Source organism: Callorhinus ursinus, unplaced genomic scaffold (assembly GCF_003265705.2).
Source record: "Callorhinus ursinus isolate GAN/ISIS: 27379988/994484 unplaced genomic scaffold, GSC_fseal_2.0 scaffold22, whole genome shotgun sequence".
NCBI classification, from domain to species: Eukaryota; Metazoa; Chordata; class Mammalia; order Carnivora; family Otariidae; genus Callorhinus; species Callorhinus ursinus.
In genome coordinates, this window is record NW_027397084.1 from 16,523,477 (window position 1) to 16,545,929 (window position 22,453).

General features: G+C 36.9%; 1 protein-coding gene across 3 annotated transcripts in view; it reads right to left on the minus strand.

The window, feature by feature from the left end:
* Nucleotides 1-22,453, minus strand: part of KHDRBS2 (KH RNA binding domain containing, signal transduction associated 2) — a 573,339-nt gene that overhangs the window by 251,348 nt on the left and 299,538 nt on the right. The window lies entirely within an intron of this gene.

Below are 22,453 nucleotides of genomic sequence, written 5' to 3' on the forward strand. Positions count from 1 at the left end.
ATCTAATGGTAAATTAAATGAGAAAATATTTAAATTTTAACAAAATTAAAAGATAAAAATGCACTGACATAAGATCAGTGTGCATTAAAGAGGGGCTGCATCATTTTGAATAAATGACATGTAAAGGTTTCATGGAAGAGTTAAATTTTTGTCAGTTCTTTTGGATTTTTTACATAGATAATCATGTCATTTGTGAACAAATACAATTTTATTTTTTCTTTCTCAATTTGTGTATCTTTTATTTCGTTTTCTTACCTTACTGCATTAAGTACATATATCAAGTACAATGTTGAAAAGAAGTGATTAGAAGAGTCATGCTTGCCTTGTACCTGATTTTAGTGGAAAAGCTTTGAGTTTCTTACCATTAAGTCCTTGTCATGGATAGGAAGACTCAATATTGTCAAGATGTCAGTTCTTCCCATTTGATCTATAAATTTAATGCTATCCCAATTAAAATTACAGTAAGTTATTTTGCAGAAATTGACAAAAATTTTAAAGTTATATAGCGAGGCAAAAGACCCAGAATAAGTAACACAATATTGAAGGTGAAGGACAAAGTTGGAAGATTGACATTGACTTCAAGATTTACTATAAAGCTATAAAAATCAAGACTGTGTGATATTAGCAAAATAAAAGACCAATAGATGAATGAACAATGGTGTTGGAACAATCCGACATCCTCATGCAAAGAAACAAAAACAAACAAACTAAAAGATCCACAAAGAACTGAATCTAGACACAGACCTTAATCCTTTACAAAAATGAACTCAAAATGGATCAGAAATGAAATGTAAAATGTGAAATAATGAAACTCCTAGAAGGTAACTCTGGAGAAAACCTAGATAATCTTGGGTATGATGATGCCTTTTTAGATACAACACCAGACATGAGCCATGAAAGAAATAATTAATAAGCTGGACTTCAATAAAATAAAAAAACTTCTGCTTTGCAAAAGACAATGTAAAAAGAATAAAAGACAAGCCACAGACTAGGAGAAAATATTTGCAAAAGACAAAGCTGACAAAAGACTCTTATGTGAAAAACAGAAAAAAACTCTTAAAACTCAACAATAATAAAGCAATCTGATAAAATATGGGCCGGTGATCTTAACAGATACTTCACCAAAAAAGATGGACAGATGGCAAATAAGCATATGAAAAGATGCCCCACATCACAGTTCATCAGAGAAATGCAAATCAAAATGAGAGATACTACTTAAAACCTCTTAGAATGGTGAAAATCTGGAACACTGGCTGGCTATGATATGAAGCAATAGGAACTCTTACATGTTTCTGATGGGAATGTAAAATGGTACAATTTGGAAGACAGTTGGCCAGTTTCTTGCCTAACTAAACGAAACTAAACATGCTTACCATACAATCCAGCAATCATACTCTTTGGTGTTTACCCAAAGGAGCTGAAAACTTAGTCCATGCAAAAAGTGCACACACATGTTTGTAGGAGCTCTCTTCATAACTGCCAAAACTTGGAAGCAACAAAGATTTCCTTCAGTGGATGTATAAATAAATAGCTACTGATAAATAAATACCTACAGGATAAATACTATGGGACATTCAGACAATGGAATATGATTTAACGCTAAAAAGAAATGAGCTTTCAAGCCACAGAAAGACATGGAGGAACCTTAAATACATATTACTAAGTGAAGAAACCAATTTGAAAAGGCTACCTACTGTATGATTCCAACTGTATGACATTCTGGAAAAGGCAAAACTGTGGACACAGTAAAAAGATCTGTAGTTGCCAGAGGTGTGGGTGAAGGGATGAATAAGCAGAGCACAAGGGATTTTCAGTACAGTGAAAATACTCTGTATGATATTAAATGATGGATATGTCATCAGATGTCTGTTCAAACCCACAGGATATACAATACCAAGAATGAACCCTAAGGTAAACTACAGATTTGGGTGATTATGATGTGTCACTGTTGGTTCATCTTTGGTAACAATGTGCCATTCTGGTGAATGATACTGATAATGGCAGTGGGAGTGATGCTATGCATGCGTGTGGATGTGGGGTATATGAGAATTCTCTGTATCTTTTCAATTTTGTTGTGAACCTAAAACTGTTCTAAATAAATAACATAAAAAAAAAACTTTAGGAAACCTAAGAGTTAGAGGAAGTATTTCTAGTCAAAAGAAACAGGATATACTATGGAGGTGAGGATGAGCAAAGTATATTGTGAGGTAATAATTATTGCCTCCCCTTGAGCAGACTAATTAGATGAGAGAGCAAAAAGACCTAGAACAGATTTTAAGAGTTTAAACTTTCTTTATTGAGGATATTTTACGTTAGAATGTTATGTTTGAAATCATTGCTCTGAGAAGGTTAATCTGTCAGTGTTGTACATCATGGCATGGGAGAACAGAGGCAGGAAGGCATTGCAATAACTTCATTGTAAAAGGATAAAGGCTCAGACTAGTAGATTGGTAAAGGATGTGGAAAAGAAAGGGAAAACTGACAAAGGCAACTTAATGTATTTAAACACACTACCTTCTACAAAGGATTTAGTGTCTCTTTGAGAAAATACAAAAAGATGAACTAGAAATATAAGGGAGGATTTTATAAAGATAAAAAAGCAAAATTGTTGCTCTATGGCACTAGTTTCTGGGCAGCAGTGCAAATATGAAAAATGTTGTGGAAAGTGTGCTTCTCAAGAGAGGCAAGAGTTTTTTCCTAGATACAACTTCTGAAAAAAAACCTTTTTTTGTTTCTTATTCATGTTTTCCAGTGGTTTTCATCTGGGTATTATTTTCCTCCCTCGAAGACATGTATCATGGTCTGGAGACATTTTTGATTGTCATATTGAGGAGGAGGGTGTGTTACTGCCATCTAGTGGGTAGGGGTGAAGGACGCTGCCCAACTAGCACAAGCTGAATCTCCCACCCTCCCACCCCCAACAAAGAATTCTCTGATTCAAAATGTCATTCATTTGGAACAAATGAATGTTCCAAAAAAATGTAGTACCCATATTAAACAAGCTACATGGAACAATATAGATCCTAAAAATACACACAAGAAGACTTGTCTTGCTAAAATTCATTTTATTAAAAATTAATATTTTGTTAATTATAAAAAACTATCACTAAACATCTCAATACTTTAAAACCATATTTTTAAGATGAGTAAATTTTATGAAAATAAAAACAGGATTGTCTTATTTTTGGAAGGTCCTTTGTTAAAATATTACGATAAGGAAATAATTATGTTCAAATATTTATTGTACTCAAAAATGTGCTTAGCATAGCCAGAAGGCACAATGTATTACCACTTCTCTTTCTCTTTCAGTTTCTCCATTCCTACAAACTTGTTCTTGGTAGCGAGATACAAAAGATAAACTTGAATCACATGTTTATTTTTGCCTGAATTTAATAACCAAGTGCACATCGAGATATCTACATGTAAAATTTTATTTATTTAGAAGCACTTTTTTGGTAATGCGTTACTATCTGTCCCCTGCAGACTGAATTTCCATGGATTTAGTTTTAAATGTTCTTCCTTGATTTTAATCTTCTTTCTATTACTTCCATGTAAAATTAAGCCAAATAACATCTTTCAAAATAAATAGAAATGTATTAGGTATAAATAAAAAAAATTGATACTGTCAAGCACAAAACACAAAAGAAACAATATAAAATAGGATTCATAAACAGTTACATCAATACATGAAATCGATTTATGACCCATAATAGTAACCAGTTATTCATATTAAAATGACTTTTCACTTAGGAAAGGAGTAAGATTGAACACAAAATGCCACGATCCAGGTAAAGAACTCGTAAATCTGCCTTTATAAATCACATTAATGTTCTATCTCTGTGTGTGTTTGCGTGTGTGTGTGGGGGGCGCTGTTCTGCGTGCTCTCTGTTAACTCAAATGGCACCCATTTCCATTTACACTAACATTGTGATTTTATTCATAGATTTATATTTACAGGCAAGATAGATAGTTTTGTGTATTTATATAAAAATACTGAGACTAAATTTTAAAAGAATAACCCATACCCCTCAACAATTTATTCATATTCTCAGATATAAATATTTTCCAGATTTAAAGATATCTTCCTAAAGGCAAAAACACCTATAACTTGTTTTATCTAGCATTCTATTATCTCATGCTGTAAAGTTGAAACAGAAAAACGTAATATTATCTATAGCTAGTTTACCTGTTAAAAAATGAAATGTTTTTCTTGAGTCAGTAGAAGGTTTATCAGCACAATATTCAAAACCAAAATATGGTGTTCTATTACAGTTGAAAGTTCTGAAAGGAATCAAATACTGTCATTTCTCTCTTTCTCTCTTAAGAAAAAAAAAAAAAAGCCTAATAACAGAATCAACAGGAAAGGTGGGTGGCTGTGTGACTGAAAATTCCTGTGTTTTATGGAATAGCTGTCTTTGGCAAGCTTATTGGATGACAGCTGATATACTGTCGGAATAGACTCTTTGTGTGAAAATGTTATTTGGTTGTGTCTTAATGCTCTTCCCTTGGATACAGTACAGTTCCAAGAATTGAATTGCTTGCTATTTAACAGTAAGTGCTGATGTTGAAAATTCAATCTATTACTCTGGTGTAAATGATCTATAGTAATCACTACTGATATCACCAACTTCCTTCTGAAACAGATGCTAGGAAATGAATTAAGATAGTAGAGTGTTGAAATGCTCACTAAAAGTTAACATTCCAGATGTTCCAAGACTCTTTTAATCCTAGACTGTTTTATTTTTTTTTTCATATAGATAGAGCTACCGTCTGTTTCCCCATCAATCAATGACGTTGATGTGATTCTGGATTTTGTGTTAATATACTCTACATTGAGACTTAAGAAAGTATATTTTCTATGAAATTCTCTTAACTTACTTATTTCAACTATGCTAGCTTTTGGTTTATTGCCCTCCCTGGAGTAGGATTATTTGTCTTTACAAGACTTAAAATGTGTAAGACAAGATATCCCTTGAGGATTTTAAGTGATATTTGCTTTAAGTTGATTTTGCTTGAGGTAAGGCTGAATGTCAAACTTCCCTTCGGAGAAGGGAAGGAATTTGAGTTCCACTACCATTTTTTCTTGTGGTTGTGTTTTTGTTGTCATTTTTGTTGTTAATGAGTATGTAACAAGCTTAACTATGCTATGTACTCAGATTAATTCTAGTGATGTTTACAGGGATGAAATCTCACTAATATTATTTTCCTGATTAGAGAATATTTACCAAGCCCAAATGTGGGGTGACTGAACTAACAATTATCACAGGCATATACAAATGCTGATAGGTAAGCTTTCTATAACTTCCAGAGCTTTCCCCTAGAGAAGCATGAGGCATAAGGTGCCATGGAGACTGATGGCAAATTCATGTTATTTTCTGCTCTGTTCTATGGTTCTTTCATCTGAAAGTTCAAAACAGTAATCATCATTCAAAAATGGACAAGAATAAGAGAAAACCTTTGATATCAATGCGTCTGTATTAGAGGCAGATTTTTCAAAGACAATTGTTGTAGACAAAGTGTCTTTGCTGTTCTAAAAAGGTAGACTTGAAACTGACAAACAGCTCCATGTGCAAATAGGGAGTATATTCCTTTAGAGAAGAGGGCTTTGGAGCGGCTTTCAAGCAGCTCTCAAAAATTTGGCGGGGGGGAGGGAGTGACTGCATAATCTATACTTATCAATCTGCTAATTATTTTTTTTCTACCGACTATTTTTAATTGACATACAAAACAGCACAAACTTAAAAACATTTTAGTTTTTAAAAATCAACTTTTTTCCCCTGTACTAGCACTGTAGTAGAAAGTCTAGTAGTGCTGCTACTTTTTTTTCTCCCCACAAGCATTTCTTAAGAAGAGGCTTGAAAACTTACCTTCCAACATAATGGTCAAGAATATAGGGCACTTGTACAACATCCTGCCATGCTAATATGTCTTGATTGCTCACTCATCCAGTTCCTTTAAATATATTAGCCTGACAGTAGGTACTTTAAGACATTCAAAGGCAGGATTAGAAAATCAGCATACAGTGTAAATTACTGAATACTTTTATAGGATGCACCAATCTTGGGTTAGTGGCCATAAAGTGACCTTGACAGAGCTATTTACAGCCACATTTAAAATGCACAATTTAACCTGAAGTGAATAAAAGGTGTTTATCACATCAGTGTCTGCATAAGTAAGCCCTCATTCTCTTGTTGAAGATTTTTTTTTTTTTTGGCATACGGTCAGAGAAGTTCAGAAAACACATTAGAAATCTATAATTATAGTTTTTGCAATTCAAATAGCCTTGCTAAAGTAAAGTAAGACATTATGTGTACAATCAAAGAAAACCACTCCTCAGACCAATTCTGTTTACCAGAATTGGTAATTCTGGTATAATTATACCCAGAACACTGTATTGGAGAATAATGATGTAATTGCCATCAATGATCCTGTATGTTTTTGATGATCATGAGGCAACATTATAAGACTCCATAAACATTTTCACTTTTCATTTTTTCACTTTTGACTGATAACTTTATTTTTAAGGCATCGATTGGGAGAGCTTTTCAGTTAAAAACTTTATATTGAGAAGGCAAACTTGAAGATACTTAAGTTAGAAGCACAAGGGTGACCTGACTAGGGGCACTGGCTTTGGTGTCCACACATTGAAGACTGGAATCACAAAACATTTCTGGATCTTCCACTTGATTTTTTGCTATCTTATTGCCATGATAATATTTTTATTTCCTCAGTTTGGACTTTTAAGACTATTCACTGAGTGCACCGAACATAAGTTCACACAATGAATAATGACCATTTAAACATGTTTTTTAAAAAGTTCATAGATTATCCCATGACTCACATCTGTCTCCCTTCCTCTACACACAATATCCTCAGAACAAGTACAGTCTTCCCACCTGCATTCAGTATACTTAAAACAGAACTATGGAGATTATATAATGCTTACCACAGCCTACTGTGTCAAGTGCATGACACATGTTCCTAAAGTGTCGCCATGACTTGCAACTGTCATTAATAAAACTAAACAAAACAAATACATCAAACAGTTTAGTCTCCCTACTAAACATTTTGCCCCATTTCAACTCACATCACTTGTGTGGATGTCCCACTACTTTCTCCATTCACCTACTTGTTGGAGTTAATGTAGAGAGTGAAATCAGCCATAATACCTGGCTTGCTAAAATGTAACATGGAGGCTGCTGGGGGCTAGGGAGGCTTTCCGAGAAGGGCGTGGGCCTTTGAAATGCCGAGGCCCGTGTGAGCACCCTCCCGTTGGAATGCCTTGGGGAGCTGCCTTCCGGAAGCTCTCTTAGCCCAAACAGTTGCCCTATGATCTAAAAGATGTCTGCATTGTCCCTTAGGCTATGTTTAGCAGATTAGCATATTTTATCTTTCCCATAAATCCTCTCAGTTTCAGTAAGCCCCCTTGTCACACATCGCATGCTTGAGAAACAGTGATAAGGATTTGTGATTATCCTGAAGGACCAATAAAAGCCGGAGCAAAGAAGGGCAAAGGATCTTCGTCTCTCAGCGTTGACCCCCTTGCCTTCTCTCTTTCACGGCAAAGTTTGGAATCATCTTTCATCCATTGGTACAGGGATTGCTGGCCATTCCCGGCACCTACTGTCCAGGGGGCTGTCTTGCAGCCATATGGTTATCATGTCTACTCTGGAACATACACTTTAGAAGTGACTTTTTTCTGTTATATTTGTAAAAAATGAATAATGACAGACTTAAAGTTTTTTGAAAAAACTGTTTATATTTGGTTCAACTTAGAGAATTCCCAAAATGTGTTATATAGTTCATTAAATATGAAATCTTATATTTATCTAGGATTTTCAAAACACTTTCATATAAATTAGGTAACTGGAGATTCACAATAGCCCAGCAAAGGCAGGGAAGCTATCACTGTTTGTGTTTAAGATGAGGGAATCATGGCTTAAGTGATACCACTCACATCCCATACACTCTGACTGACCAATCCAGCATGACCCTTCAAACAACGCTATGCATTTTGAAAACTGTCTAAGCCCTTAGTATACATACTGATAAGCATTAGAAAAATAAAGATTGGAACATCAAGTATTTTTTTAAAGATTTTATTCATTAATTTGAGAAAGATAAAGAGAGCATGAGCACGAGCATGAACGGGGGGTGTGGGGGGATGGCGGAGGGGCAAGGGGAGAGTGACAAGCAGACTCCTCACTGAGCGTACAACCCCACATGGGGCTCGATCCCAAGACCCTGAGATCATAAACTGAGCCAGAGTCAGAGGCATAACTGACTGAGCCACCCAGGAGCCCCCGGAGTGGTGAGCATTTTTGCAATTGTCCCCATCCCTCCTCCATACATGCACTAACATACGCCGAATTACAGCCACCTAAAGAAAGGTAGATTGGAATTTGGGAACATCATTACAATTCTTAAAGCACTCTGAGGAAAATTCTTGTTATGCCAACTCTGACAAAAAGGGCAGAATTTCTCTTAATATTGCTAGCATTATGACATTGCTCTCTTATGCCTGGTGACAATGATGCCCTTCAGCTACCAACTGAAAAAGCAAGCTACGAGAACGATTAAGTACTGCTCTCAGCCATGAAATTGTAAATACTGAAGCTCTCTCTTCGTGTCCAAAAAATCCATTCTTCTATAGGAAAACAGAAAGTGTATGACCCACCCATGCTCTAGAAATCAAAATAATTCGCTGATACTGTTGGAAAGAGAGAGTGCCCGGACCTCTCTGCTTTCTTAGAAGATACAAGTGCAGCTGGAGACAGAACAAATTTAGATGCTGACTCAGAAAGAGTGAGTGGCAGGGCATAGGCCACGAGCAAATAAAATGCAAGCAAGATACCACGGTTAACTTGGCAGCTAGCAGAGACGACAGAAAGCTGTGAGCAGCTAACTTAAAGAAGACCTATGACAAGTTTCTAGATTGAAAAAAAGAAAAAGAAAAATGGGCCAGGAAAAGAAACAGATGGAAACGGAAACACCACAGTGAATAAACAGACATCAGGACAAAGTTGCCACAAAATCAAGGTCTGTCAAATGGTAACAGAGAAATTCTGGCAGAGGGATGCTCCACAGGCATCTCGGAGTGCCACCAGGCATAACACTGAGAAACGCGCTTCAGTGGTATGTCGTTCTTTCTGGAAGCACCTGCCAAGTTCTAGCACAGTCTTCAGGACCTACTTTTTATTTTAGTCCAGAACTCAGTCCATAGGGTTGCGTGCGTGTGTGTGTGTGTGTGTGTGTGTGTGTGTGTGTGTGTGTGTAGATTAGATTAGACAGATGATTGATAGATAGATGTTAGGTAGGTTGTTAGGTAGATAAAGACATAATCATGTAAATAATAATCATTAGTATTTACTGAGTACTTTTAAGTGCCAAACACCTATCTAAATGCCCAGAAAATCCTATGTGATCAGCACTATAATTATCCTCAATTTACCGATGATGGAGCTTTACACAGAACAGCTAACTCTGCCCATGGTCATAGCCTGTAAACAAAGGAGCAAGGCTTTGAATGCAGGCAATCTGGCTCTAGAGTTCATGCTCCTAACACAACTCTTATTAAAGATTCAAACCATAATATACCGATATATGTAATTTTTTTTCCATTTCATGTAATTCTGATTCTCATGAATCTATGTTAATGACTTTTACTGTGTAATATCAACTAGTGCATTTAAAGGCCATCCTAGGACGTTGTGAAAATTAATAAAGGGAAACCTCACTAGAGTCTGTAATTGACTCTTCTTCCTGTAATTGATGTTGAGTGGCAGGCTCCCCCTCCCAGCCTGGCTACTCTATACATTACAGGGTTTCCCTTAATTTTCACAGCGTAAACTCCTGAACATCGTGTAGGTCACCAATGAAAGTGGACTGGCTCCTCTACTTCCTCGATTTCCTGGGTCACAGTCGTGGCATTCTTCTTTCGACATTTCCAATGCTTTCCAACAGTACATCGTCTGCTGCTTCTCTAGGCTGCTAACCACCACAGCCACTACCGGAGCCACAGGGAGCACTCAGGAAACGGATCTCAGAACTCCACCAATCCCCTTCCCACCTTCTTCACATATACAGAGAGGAAAGTCCAGGGGTTACTAAGTATTTAAAAAAAAGGGGAGGACCAGGAAAACTCACCATTCTCCACACATCCCTATACCTTGATTGCAAATAAAGGTGCACTCCACCAATCTTCCTGGCTTCTTCACATTTTAGCTGTGTGCCAGAAGTCTCTAGAACTCTCTCTGCCTCAGTTCAAAACAATAATACATCATCTGATATTTTGAAGTTTGAGGTAAGTCAATTAAAACAGCACCTTACACATGCAAGTACTCAATAGTTAGCTGTTTGTGTCATCATCATTACTATAATCTACCTTTATCCCCCCCACTCTCATTCATAAATGTCCTTCTGGTTCTACTCCCTAATCCAACCTCTGACCTCTCTATTCATACCTGAACCATTTCATTCTGTTCTCTGTTTCAACTTCTGTGATATAACAAAAGACACAACAGAACACAATACCTTATATATTCTCCATCTCTTGGTGGACAGAGTTCACATTTTCGTAACTAGAGCCTGGCTCTCCTGTCTCTGCAATCCAGTTAGCATATGCTGTTTCTATATATCGTGCATCTGTCTGGGTCACAAAGAGAAGTAGGTTTCTTCCATCCTCATCAAAGTTGCTTCCACTGATTAAATTCCTATTTGGCTGGTAAAAAAAAGTCTGCACTCTTAAAGAGAAAGCCATGTGGCCATCCTTCTTCATATACTGCTGTCTGTAAGCCATCTACATGTGACCTTATTCACTTATGACTTTCAAGTTTGTGGGGTTTTTTTCTAACAAACCATTCATTAATATAAAGATTTCATATAGCCATGTGGAGACCTCATCCATTTTCCTAGCTCTCACCATAGTGGTATTTACTTCTATTCCACTTCAATGACCTGTTCTAATGGTCATACTCTTCAGTTTGCATTACTTAGAATTGCTTCATCTCTTAAATTTTCCACTTAAACACCACCATCCTTGTTTACAACTTTGTTCCTGTTTCTTATGTCTATAACACTTATTCTTTTTTTTTTCAATGTAATACCGTAGTCTATCTAATTTCTTTTCTTTACTATGGCCCTCCTGTCTTCTGTCTTTATTCACTCCTCTGTTGAGCTTTGACCCCATGATCTATATTCAGACCAGGCCCTTGACAATGCCTTTAATTTTCTTAGCTCTTGTCCCTACATCAAACCCACCTGACACAAACCCAACTGTGGGTTAATCCAAATCTCTCTCTCTTAGTATCCATACTCAGGTTCCTGTGGACAGCCGAGGGACAGACAATGCTGCAGGAAAATGCACTCCAACATCAATGGCACTATTATAACCACAACTGATGCCACTTTAACAGCATCTGGTTCTTCAATCATTTTAGAGTTTGCCTAATCTGTCCTACTGTCCACAAGAATTTAAAAGCTTTTTACATCTCCCTAGCCGGCTGACCCAGCATCTCTGCCCTTACACTTAGCAGATAACACTGCCTCCTACTTCACAGAAAGTTGTTGGCTGAGATTTTTAAGAATGGAAATATTGATTTGGGTTAAAAATAGAAGGATGTACTCTTAGTTACCATATCAACCGTCAATGTTTTCAACTACCTGCATTAAAGGAATGCTTATTGAAAAGAATATTTAAAGCTCTATTTAAAGCTATCAGTAGTTCCTTTAAAGATTTAATCTTAGATGTGAAATTTCAGTTAATGCAAATGGGAAACACTGACTTGTGAAACTTCTTGAATTTAAATTTTGTGGATACGTCAGACACAAGTAAATCAAGACTGGGAACTCTTAATAAAGTCAGAGAATAAATTAAATGGAAAAACACGTTTCCAACCAGATTTCTTTTGGCATTAACAGACAGTAAAATGATCCACCACACACTGCCAAACTGCAGAGTTTTGTAGACCAATTTTGTAGTGTGTAGTTTGTGGCAACCATCTGCTGAAATCTCTTTACTTCCTGTCATTTGACTCACATGAAATTAAAATATCGATAGAAGAAACAATTTCTGCAGGGAAACTGGAAAAGTTAATAGAAAAGTCAATTAAAGGTTTCATGAGATTATACGGTCTGGTTTCTTGATGCTTCCACTATTCTTAATTATATAACAGGACTAAGAATAAAATATGAAATGTAATAGAAAGTAGACTCTGCCAAGTGTAAGCAAAAATATGAAGACAATTATGGGTTAGGTAAAATGCAGTACAGTTTTAGATTCACCCCAGAAGTCAAGTCTGCATTCAAGGGCAGCCATGTTAGCAGACAAATTCTAATAAAAAATTAAACCTTAGCTTCATAATAAAATATTAAATATGTTTAAATGCTGCTGTCAAGAATTTCTTGACTCCCTGCCTCTGTGCTCCTAGATACCAGCTGGATATATGTTTTTCCTTTTCAATTGATTCAAAACTTGATTCTGATGTCATTAAAAAAATAATGATCCCTTATCTCAGAAAACACTGCCACTATCAAGACTGGCCGACGAAATCTAGAGACTGAGATAATCAGTGCTTAATTTACTGACCTTTGTTGCTAAATGTTTCTCTGCAATCTTCAGGCACCTAGCTTGGCTTCATGGCTCTTTGTGGTGATTCCCATGACTCAGCAGGTGTCCCCCTTTAGACCCCCTATTAATTTTTTTTTTTCCCTGGAGCTGATCTCCTATATACTGAAGTCTGTTTCCCCGCCTGGGTTTAGAGAACCTATTTGCTTTCACTTAGTTTAACAGTCTTCCCAATCTGGCCCTTAACTCTATAAACGCTGGGCATCTCCCAGGCCCTCTGTCCCTGGTCTGTTTATACTCATATCCTTCTATTGATATGAAACAGCTAACAAGAGCTTCCCAGTCCTTCCAGAAAGGACTTATGGTGGCTTTACCCAAAAGCTTTTGTTATAGTCCAGAACAATCAGCAGATACCAACTTAAGGGTAGGATAAAAAAATCTGTAACTTAGAATCACACTTTTAGTTCATGTAGAAGCCTTGTTTAATCCATTTCTTTGTATTAAGTCATTAAATTTCCAGAATACTAAAAATATATTTTATTTCCTTTTTAATCACACAGAATCTAGACCCAATAAACATTTTCACATATTTTGAATTGCAATCCACACGGAGCTTTAGGCAAATGATACATATATTCACATAAATATTATTAATAGTAAATGACTATTAATTTGCTAATTGTTATTTCATGCTCTAAAATTTATGGAAGAATATGTTAATATACACATTGGACATATAATATTGGACAGCATTCCTGTAGATTATCGTCATTATTTTGGGGGGGGAGGGGCAGAGAGAGAGGGTGAGAGAGAGAATCTTAAACAGGCTCCACGCCCAGCACATAAGCCCAACATGGTGAGGCTCAATTTCACAACCCTGAGATCATGACCTGAGCCGAAACCAAGAGTCAGATGCTTAACTGAGTGAGCCACCCTGGCGCCCCTTATCTTCATAATTTTGAAAGTATTTTAATTTTCATTACCAAATTCAGAGTCAAAATAAAGTGCATAAACTCCCACTGAATATGTATTTTAAAAAAGAAATATTTAAATATACAGTTGCTAAAAAACCTTGAGATCTTTATGAGCCGATGTTTCTTAAAAAATCAAACTGAAGGAATATGATAATTTTATGTCCTGAAAGAGTAGTGTACAAAAAGAAAAGTAGATCTCTGGAAGTTGGCTGTGGTTCACTATTATGAAAATATTAAAGCACAGATGTTTAAAGGATATTAAAAAATCTCACAAACATTGATCCCTTTCTAGCGTTTTTCAGAACAATTACAAATACAATAAAGATGCTATCCTAATTTATATCTGTAAAGCAACACAGGAGAAAAAAACTACATTCAAGCAGGGAGTTTTTGTACTCAACTAACTGATTGTTAATAATAACAATTATGTGTGGTTTGATGTTTTCTACAATACTGTGGTCAAATAAAGTGGGATAATTCAGAAGCAATAGACACATTGAACCTCAGATCAATGAAGACATGACTAGCTTACACTGATGGGTTTTATAAAATAAATAAGAAAAGTCAGGTCTGCAACATGTCAACAAGAAGCAGTATCTCTCCATTAAAAGAAACAAAATTCAGCTACAGCTAAACTGTTCTAAGCACTTTAAGGAATTTACCCTCTGAAAATAACCAATGGTCTTTCCCCTACACAAATTCATTTTTGAAAGGAATTATAAATATTTGAGAGTAAATTTTGAGCCAAAAACCTTAATCTCAATGAGGTAAAGAGTAGAAGCAACACTGGAGAAGGTTCTGGAGAAATTCTGAAGAAAAGCAGAAGAAATTGGAGAGATTCCAGCTCAGGGTAAGATGTAATAAGCACACTCCACACTATCCTCCCACTGAATGTATGAAGCTGTTATTTGAGGACTCTAAAACGTATCATGCAGATTGGGGAAGAAGACCAAAATCTGAAACAGCACTGAACTAGTGGTGAGTTTACTACCTTTTTTCCTTTGGACTCATGTCAGTCCTTAACTTGGAAGTGGGCATTGTCATGGATAAAGAGAAACCTGAGGGAAATTCTCCCTGAGTCCCCAATCAGGTGAGTGTTAAATTATGCTAGGACAACAGCCCTACAATAAACTTTCATTCATTGATTCAACCAACAATAATTTACTGAGTGCTTACTACAAGCCAGGCATTTTTCTTAGCTCTGGTGATAGTCAACAAATAAACCAGCTAGAGACCACTGGATCTTACACTGTAGCAGAAAGAGACAGACAGCAAACAAGGGACCTAATACTAAAGCAAATTACATGGTGGTTTAGAAGGTGATGAGTCCTATATAAGAAGATAACCAACAAATACAGCAGGGTAAGGGAAATCAGGAGTGCTATCAGATAGGGAGGCAAGATGAAGTTTCAAGTAGGGTTTTGGGAAGGACTCATAGGAAAAATGACATCTGAACGAAGATTTGCAAAAGGTGAGTAAGTCTATAATGCCGAATCAAGGGGAGTGGGTTTCATAGAGCGGAAAAGCCTGTTCAAAGGCCGTCAAGTAGGAGCAAGCCTGACTTGCTAAAGGTAAGGTGAGAGGGTTAGAGTGGCTGGAGCAGAAGAAACAAAGGGAACTCACAGAACGTGAGGTTGAAGAGAAACTACGGGGTGAGCAACTCATGTAGGGTCTTGAAGGCCATCAGAAATTCTTTAAGTTTTACTCAGCATAAAGCAGAGAGTCTCAGAGCCAGAGGGCTTTGAGCACAGCGTTAATATTATCTGGCCTACTTTAAAATGGATCATTCTGGCTGCTATGTTGTAAGTAGACTATGTGAAGGCCATGGAATAAATATAATAGCACATTTTATAGAGCTATCTTATAAAATGTTAGTCTGTAGGACAATGTGATCATGCAGAAATGTGTGTACACATATGTGTACATATATGTGCATGCGTGCGTGTGTGTGTGTGTGTTCTTTGCCAGAACCTACTAGACCTCTGATCCATGGAAACTAGGAAATGTAATTCATGAATTTATTTATGATCTGAAGGCAAGCATATCGTATAGGCAATCTTCAATAAACATGATGTCTCACAACTAAGCTTTGATAGGAATTGGGCATCTGAGCATTTGAGTTTGTAATCTCCAGCAGAATCTGAAGGGCAGGTCTATTGTGTTGCCAATCAAAGGTATAACCACATGCTTTGAAAGTTTGTGGTTAAGTTCAAAAGAGCTGGTGTTTGGACTGACTGACACAGAGAGTTTTGGTTATCACTGATTTACAGAAGAAAGGGTAGGGCTAATAAATGGCAATAAAAGTAAATAAAAGGTCTCCCTAGGATGCCTGTCTTGGTAGGAGGAAACGTTACCATCAGCTTGAGATGAGGCAGTAACTGTGGGCATATTCAAGACTATTCTCAGGAAACTATTATTCTAAAATAGATAAAGTAACATGTGTAGCCCTCAATTATGTGCTTCATTGCAGTGGTCCCCAGTCCAGGGACTGCAGATGCTAGGAGGTCATTTGGGGCGGGGGGGCGGGGGGGGGGGAGTGTTAAGGTTTCACAAAGGTGTCTGTTTTCTACATTTGCATGTGAATGTTACCTTTCCATTAATATAAAAAGTAGAGCTACAATGTTGTGGAAGATTCACTAAACTTCCTAACACTGAACATGCTTATAATTTGTGCATATCTTTTTTTTAATAAATTTTTTTAAAGATTTTATTTATTTATTTGACAGAGAGAGACATAGTGAGAGAAGGAACACAAGCAGGGGGAGTGGGAGAGGGAGAAGCAGGCTTCCCTGCGGAGCAGGGAGCCCGATGTGAGGCTTGATCTCAGGACCCTGGGATCAGGACCTGAGCCGAAGGCAGACACTTAATGACTGAGACACCCAGGCGCCCCTTGTGCATATCTTTTTATAGTTAGAGGAGAATCAATAAATTCTGATAAATACATTTGGAAGATGTATGCCAAAAATGATGGTTTTCATTATAGATTGTCATCTTTTTTTTCTTTTTTGCTTCAAAATCTCCCTTTAATTAAAAAGTGATTCCCTTCTTAAAAGGGTGACTCCTTTTTTTTTTAGTGAGATAAAATTGGTATAAAACATTACCTAAGTTTCAAGTGGGGAAGCCTGGGTGGCTCAGTTAGTTAAGCATCTGCCTGTGGCTTGGGTCATGATCCCAGGGTCCTGGGATTGAGTCTGGCATTGGGCTCCTTGCTCAGCAGGGAGCCTGCTTCTCTCTCTGTCTGCTGCACCGCTGCCCCCACCGCTTGTGCTCTCTCTCTCTGACAAATAAATAAAATCTTTAACAAAAAATTTTTCAGGTGTACAACATTATAATGCCCTACAAAGTGATCACCAATAAAAGTCTAGTTACCATCCCTCACCATACAATTGCTTTGTGACAAAAATTAGATAGTAACACCAGTTATTTAGGCCAGGTAACTCTTAGGTTGTGATAACAAAATAATATGCCCATTTTATACAAATCAGATGTGCAACCTATATCCCACCTGCTCTCTATATAGAATACTGACTCTGAAGGCCAAATTTTCAGCTTATCAAAAGGGAAACTAATTTACATTTTAAGTGTGATATCAAATGTGTGAATAAGTCTGTTCTTCTGGAACCAGATATGATTAAAGAGAAATGACTCAAGCTAAGCATGTTAATCATTCTGTTCTTATTTCTCACAAAGGTAACAGCAGACTTGCTAATTATCAAGTATGACTTGAGTTGGCTATTATTTATTAGTGAAATAAAACATGGCTGTAAACATGCTTGGATGGGGCATTGGTGCTGTCAAATATGCAAAAGCAGAGAAAATTCCATGTCAATTTGGTTACCTGTGTTTGGAGCATGAGGCGAAGCTGCAGTTTAAGGTAATTATAAATTATATCATTTAGATTTATGTGTTAGGTTATGAAAAAAATTAACAATGGCATTTTAGTAATCTAAGAGAACACCTGAGAATACAGAAAATTTAGGATGAGGGAAAGGCCATTTTTTTTTAAAAGATTTATTTATTTGAGAGAGAGAGAGAGAGCATGAGCGGGGAGAGCGGCAGAGGGGAAGGGAGAGGGAAAGAATCCCAAGCAGCCTCCGCACTGAGCACAAAGCCTGATGTGGGGCTCCATCTCAGGACCCTGAAATCATGACCTGAGCCGAAATCAAGAGTCTGCTGCTTAATCGCTTGAGCCATCCAGGCACCCTCTAAATGCCACTGTTTTAAGTTAGTTCAACTTCTTCACTTCAGACCACTCAGAGCCTTTAAAGTGGTAATTTGGGCTATGCATCTTTAAAAAAGAAATAATGACAATAGAATTTTCTAAATTTACTTGACCACCGGGACCTTTTACCTTTCTCTTTTCCCATAGACCACTGTGTAGAATGAATGTTCCACAGAATATTTTGGGAAATGATGTTCTAACCGGGTCTAAATTAAGAAAGTTCCCTAATTCAGTCTGCCTGAGGCACACAGCCTGCAGAATCTTACAGGCCCTCCTTTCCACCTCCACACCTTGGGGTGAAAGCCTGTGTCTGGGCCCTGGTAAATCCAAGTCAAAGGTCTCTTCTTGATAACCACACCTGTGATTTATATTGGAATGAGAATCTTAGCAATATCCTAAAAACTAAGCCTGCGGAAGTTCTGTTTCTTCCTTTATACCTAATTATATAGGCTTTTCCATAAATTAATACACCTTTTAAGAAACTCATACTGTGTTCCGTGGATGGCCAATTTTAATTCTGTTTTCCAGTTGACTTTAAGAAATGTAATGATATCTAAAGATAGATTATAGGCACATAAATGCACTCCTTCCCTCTGTATATACTGCAATACAAAGTATTGAACCCCTTGGACTACAGCCTATTACCATATGGATTCACTTAGAGAAAAAAATCAAGAGTGAAGCTAAAAGCTCTGTCATTTATGGTTCATTGTATCAAAATTGGTGCTATGGAGCGATAACATTGCTCTTTAGCAACCCACACATATCATATACATGTAATGTTCTGGAAGAATTTCTGGCAAATGTAAAAATTCAGTTAAACATTTTTAAGCTTGTTGCACCGTAAGAGGCTACTTCCATCAGTCGATATTTATTGAGGCCGACGGCGTATGTAGTCATATCAGGCAGTATGGGCTTGTGAAGAATAATCCAGCTCTGATTTCTGACTTTACAGAGTTGGGTTTCGAGGAGAAAAGTGGATAGATATGTGGGCAAACAGTCCCTCCACTGTCAATTCATACTCCTCTCCAGCATATTAGCGCTGCACTAGCAAACTGATCAATCAAATTACAATTTCTGAAAATAGATAGACTGTTTCTGAAAGATAAGCTTTTTCTTTTCCTTCCTTGAAATTACCAGCCTATTATTACTTGTCGTGATTGGATTTTTGAATTTTTTAAAAAACATCTTCTGAGGAATTTAATTAGCCAATGTGATTTTAAGACTTTGAGTTGTCTAAAAAATTAATTAAGCAATCATTGTCTTGGTCTAGCTTTCAAGTGATTCTGACATTCAAGTCGTAACATAGGTAACAGATGAATGAGCCAAACAGCCTTGGCAGAAATGTGCTTCAAAGGAAAACCACTTAAGCAGGTTTCCACACAGGTGTTTAGGTAAAAATAGAGTCTGTCAACAGGATAAAAAAAAATCTTTAGTCAAATATGTGTACTTTTTATTCTGCACATGGGTAAACATCTGGATACCTAGAAATATTTAGATATTTTAATGTTTCACTGTATATTGAATTATATGTGCGATTCATGAATATCAATGTATATTTTGGAGAATTTGTTAATCTTAAGCATTTAGATGAAGAGGAGGGTTAATTAAATTTTGTTACTGTTTAGAAAAGGGTTCTGATGGCGACTTTCCAGAATTGAGATGGAAAAAGTAATGGAGAAATGCTAAAATAAAATGACAGGCTCACAGGGTTTTCCCATACTCTTCTGTGAAGGCTTAGGGTTTGCCATGTGCTAGTGGCCAATTTCAGGGCGCCTGAAACATCTGTCCCCAAAATCAATCATAGCCCCTATGGGTGTGAAAGCTTGAAGACCTTGAAAAGAGGCAAGAGGGCCCAGATTCCGGACTGCTACAGGCATGGCCCAGCACTGGGCCTGGGAGGAGGAGAGAAGGACATTAGGCTTCCTGTCTTTTCTCGATCTCTGATTATTTAAATTCAGATAATAAAAGTCAAATGGGATTTGGGGAGATGTTTGGTTTTCAGGTTAACATTATTTCCTGCAGGTATTTTTCCCCCTTTAACCTCAGGTCCGATGTATGCAAATGGATCCTCCCTCACTTTGTGAGGGAGGATTGATATTTTCCAGACTGGCTAGATGCGGGGTAGTGGAAAATCTGATATCCTAAAAAAAAATCACCTGGGTCACCAATACGAAGAAGCATTCCTTCCACTATATATTATACAATTATTTTCATTCCCCCCAATCAGAAATGAATAATAGGTACAATTTACAGATATAGATATTCTGGACTGTGGTAAAGCTTTCTAGATTGGAGGATATTAAGGCATTTTCTTGTAGGGGAGAGTAAAGAACCATGGGACTACTGATACTTTGATGAATAATGTTTAGAGAATCATTTCAATTGGAAGTGGAAGTTTGAGTGATGGCAATAAATTAATCTAAATGTAATAAATAACCCATAGTCAAGTTTCTTCACCATTTTGCCTATTTTTTTATTATGAGCTACATTTCCTGATGTTACTATTTAAATAAGAAGTTTAGGGTCAGGTCATGATCCCGGGGTCCTGGGATCGAGCCCCGCATCGGGCTCCCTGCTCGGCGGGAAGCCTGCTTCTCCCTCTCCCACTCCCCCTGCTTGTGTTCCCTCTCTCGCTGTGTCTCTGTCAGATAAATAAATAAAACCTTAAAAAAAAAAAAGGGTCAGTTGGCAATAGACAGTAGAACTTCATATTTATTCAATATATACAGAATCCTATTCCTGCTCAATCAGACAAAATCTTATGATTGATATTAGGGGGAAGAAATCTCTGGATGAAATATATTCTAATGCACTATAATTTTTATGACATTTGTATCCTGCTTAAAATGAAATTTGGAAGTGAGAAAGGTAGTGAATTACAGTTTGGTGATGAAATTCCCTCATTGTAAGATAAAATATTCATTCATTTAGGAAGATAACTATAAGAAAATCTGCTTTTCTATTATAATTATCTTCAGGTAGTTTGGGGCAAAATGACCTGTGTTTTTCAATATAGATCATTTAATTTTCTAATATAGAATGAGTTTAGCATTTTAATACAGTGTTAGTCATGCAATTTTATATTTCCTTCTCCCATACTAAGAGTTCGATGTTTCTAGTGTGAGCCCCCTAATCTTGGATCCGTGAATGTGAATCCCCTGGACTTTTGTGTAAAATATTAATGTGCCTGTGCATTTTTCTGGGCGAAGTACCTGGAGGTTTCATCTGATTCTAAAGTGATCTCAGAGTGATCAGGGATCTAGCTGGCAGGAGAAAATAAGGATGACACAATATCCTAAGAAGCCAAAGTCCATTTAATGTCACATGATGTGACAGTCCAATCTCTCTCTCTTTTATTTTTGTCTTATAAATAACATGAAGTTTATGTTTTTCAGCTTTATTGAGGTATACTTGACAAAATTGTAAGATATTTAGTCTATTTTGCGATATGTACACATAGGGGAAAGGATCCCCCTTACAAGTTAATTGACACATCCATCACCTCACATATTTATCTTTATTTCCTCCAAATTCTTATTATTGTCCCTAGCTGCATGAGTACTCCATAACCATTCTAGCCTTAACGTCATCTACTGGAAGGTAGATTTTGAGAGATCTAAGCGTCTATGAAACCACTGGAATCAGGTGAGTGGTCCTGGTTCAGACATTTCATTTTTTTCCTTGCCTCCCCCTATCCTGTATTTAAAGAAAACATCTCCCTAAATAGTAGCATCATCAGACATTTATTCATCAATGTGTTTCTAATTTCTAAATATCAAGCTAATTTAAGCAACATTAAGAATTTATGTGGGCTATTTATCAAACAATTCTCTTTTTTTTAAGATTTTATTTATTTATTTGACAGAGAGAGACACAGCGAGAGAGGGAACACAAGCAGGGGGAGTGGGAGAGGGAGAAGCAGGCCTCCTGCCGAGCAGGGAGCCCGAAGCGGGGCTCGATCCCAGGACCCTGGGATCATGACCTGAGCCAAAGGCAGATGCTTAACGACTGAGCCACCCAGGCGCTCCTCAAACAATTCCCAATACATATTTTTTTAAAATGGATGGGATAGTGTTACAAACTAAGATCTATAAAAATTATGTATTTTAATTGGAATACATTTTAAAGGAAAATAGGATTCTTGCTATTTTCTTTTACATTTAAAAATTTTTAGTCAGTTCATTTAAAGTCATACAAATGTAGCAATACATATGAAGTTACAATTATAATACTGTGCTATGTTTGAATTATTAGACTAGAGTAGGAAATTTCCCTATGTCTACAAGAAATAAATAGACAAATACCTCATTGAAATTTAAGGAAGATAGAAAAGAAAACGAAGGAAGGAAGGAAAAAAGTGAAGAAATTAATACCTTATGATAACACTGTATCAATGAAATTTGATGCAGAGAATTATATTTATTTGAAAGTGTTCTGATATTTAAGCCGATTTTCCAAGCTGTTGGTCTTGAATCTGTAATAGCAGATCTATACAAGAAGGAGAACAAAGGGCAGCAGTGGGAGCTATGGCTCAAAGGAGAGATCTAAAGGGCCAGAAGCAAGATGGAGTGAAGCTCTGATAGTAAAACAAAGTTCGAAGGAGTCACAAGGTACGATTGATTAAAAGTTGTGATGGACAGGAAGACGAGAAGAGTGGCAGGTAGAGAACGGCTGTTGGGAAGAAGTTGA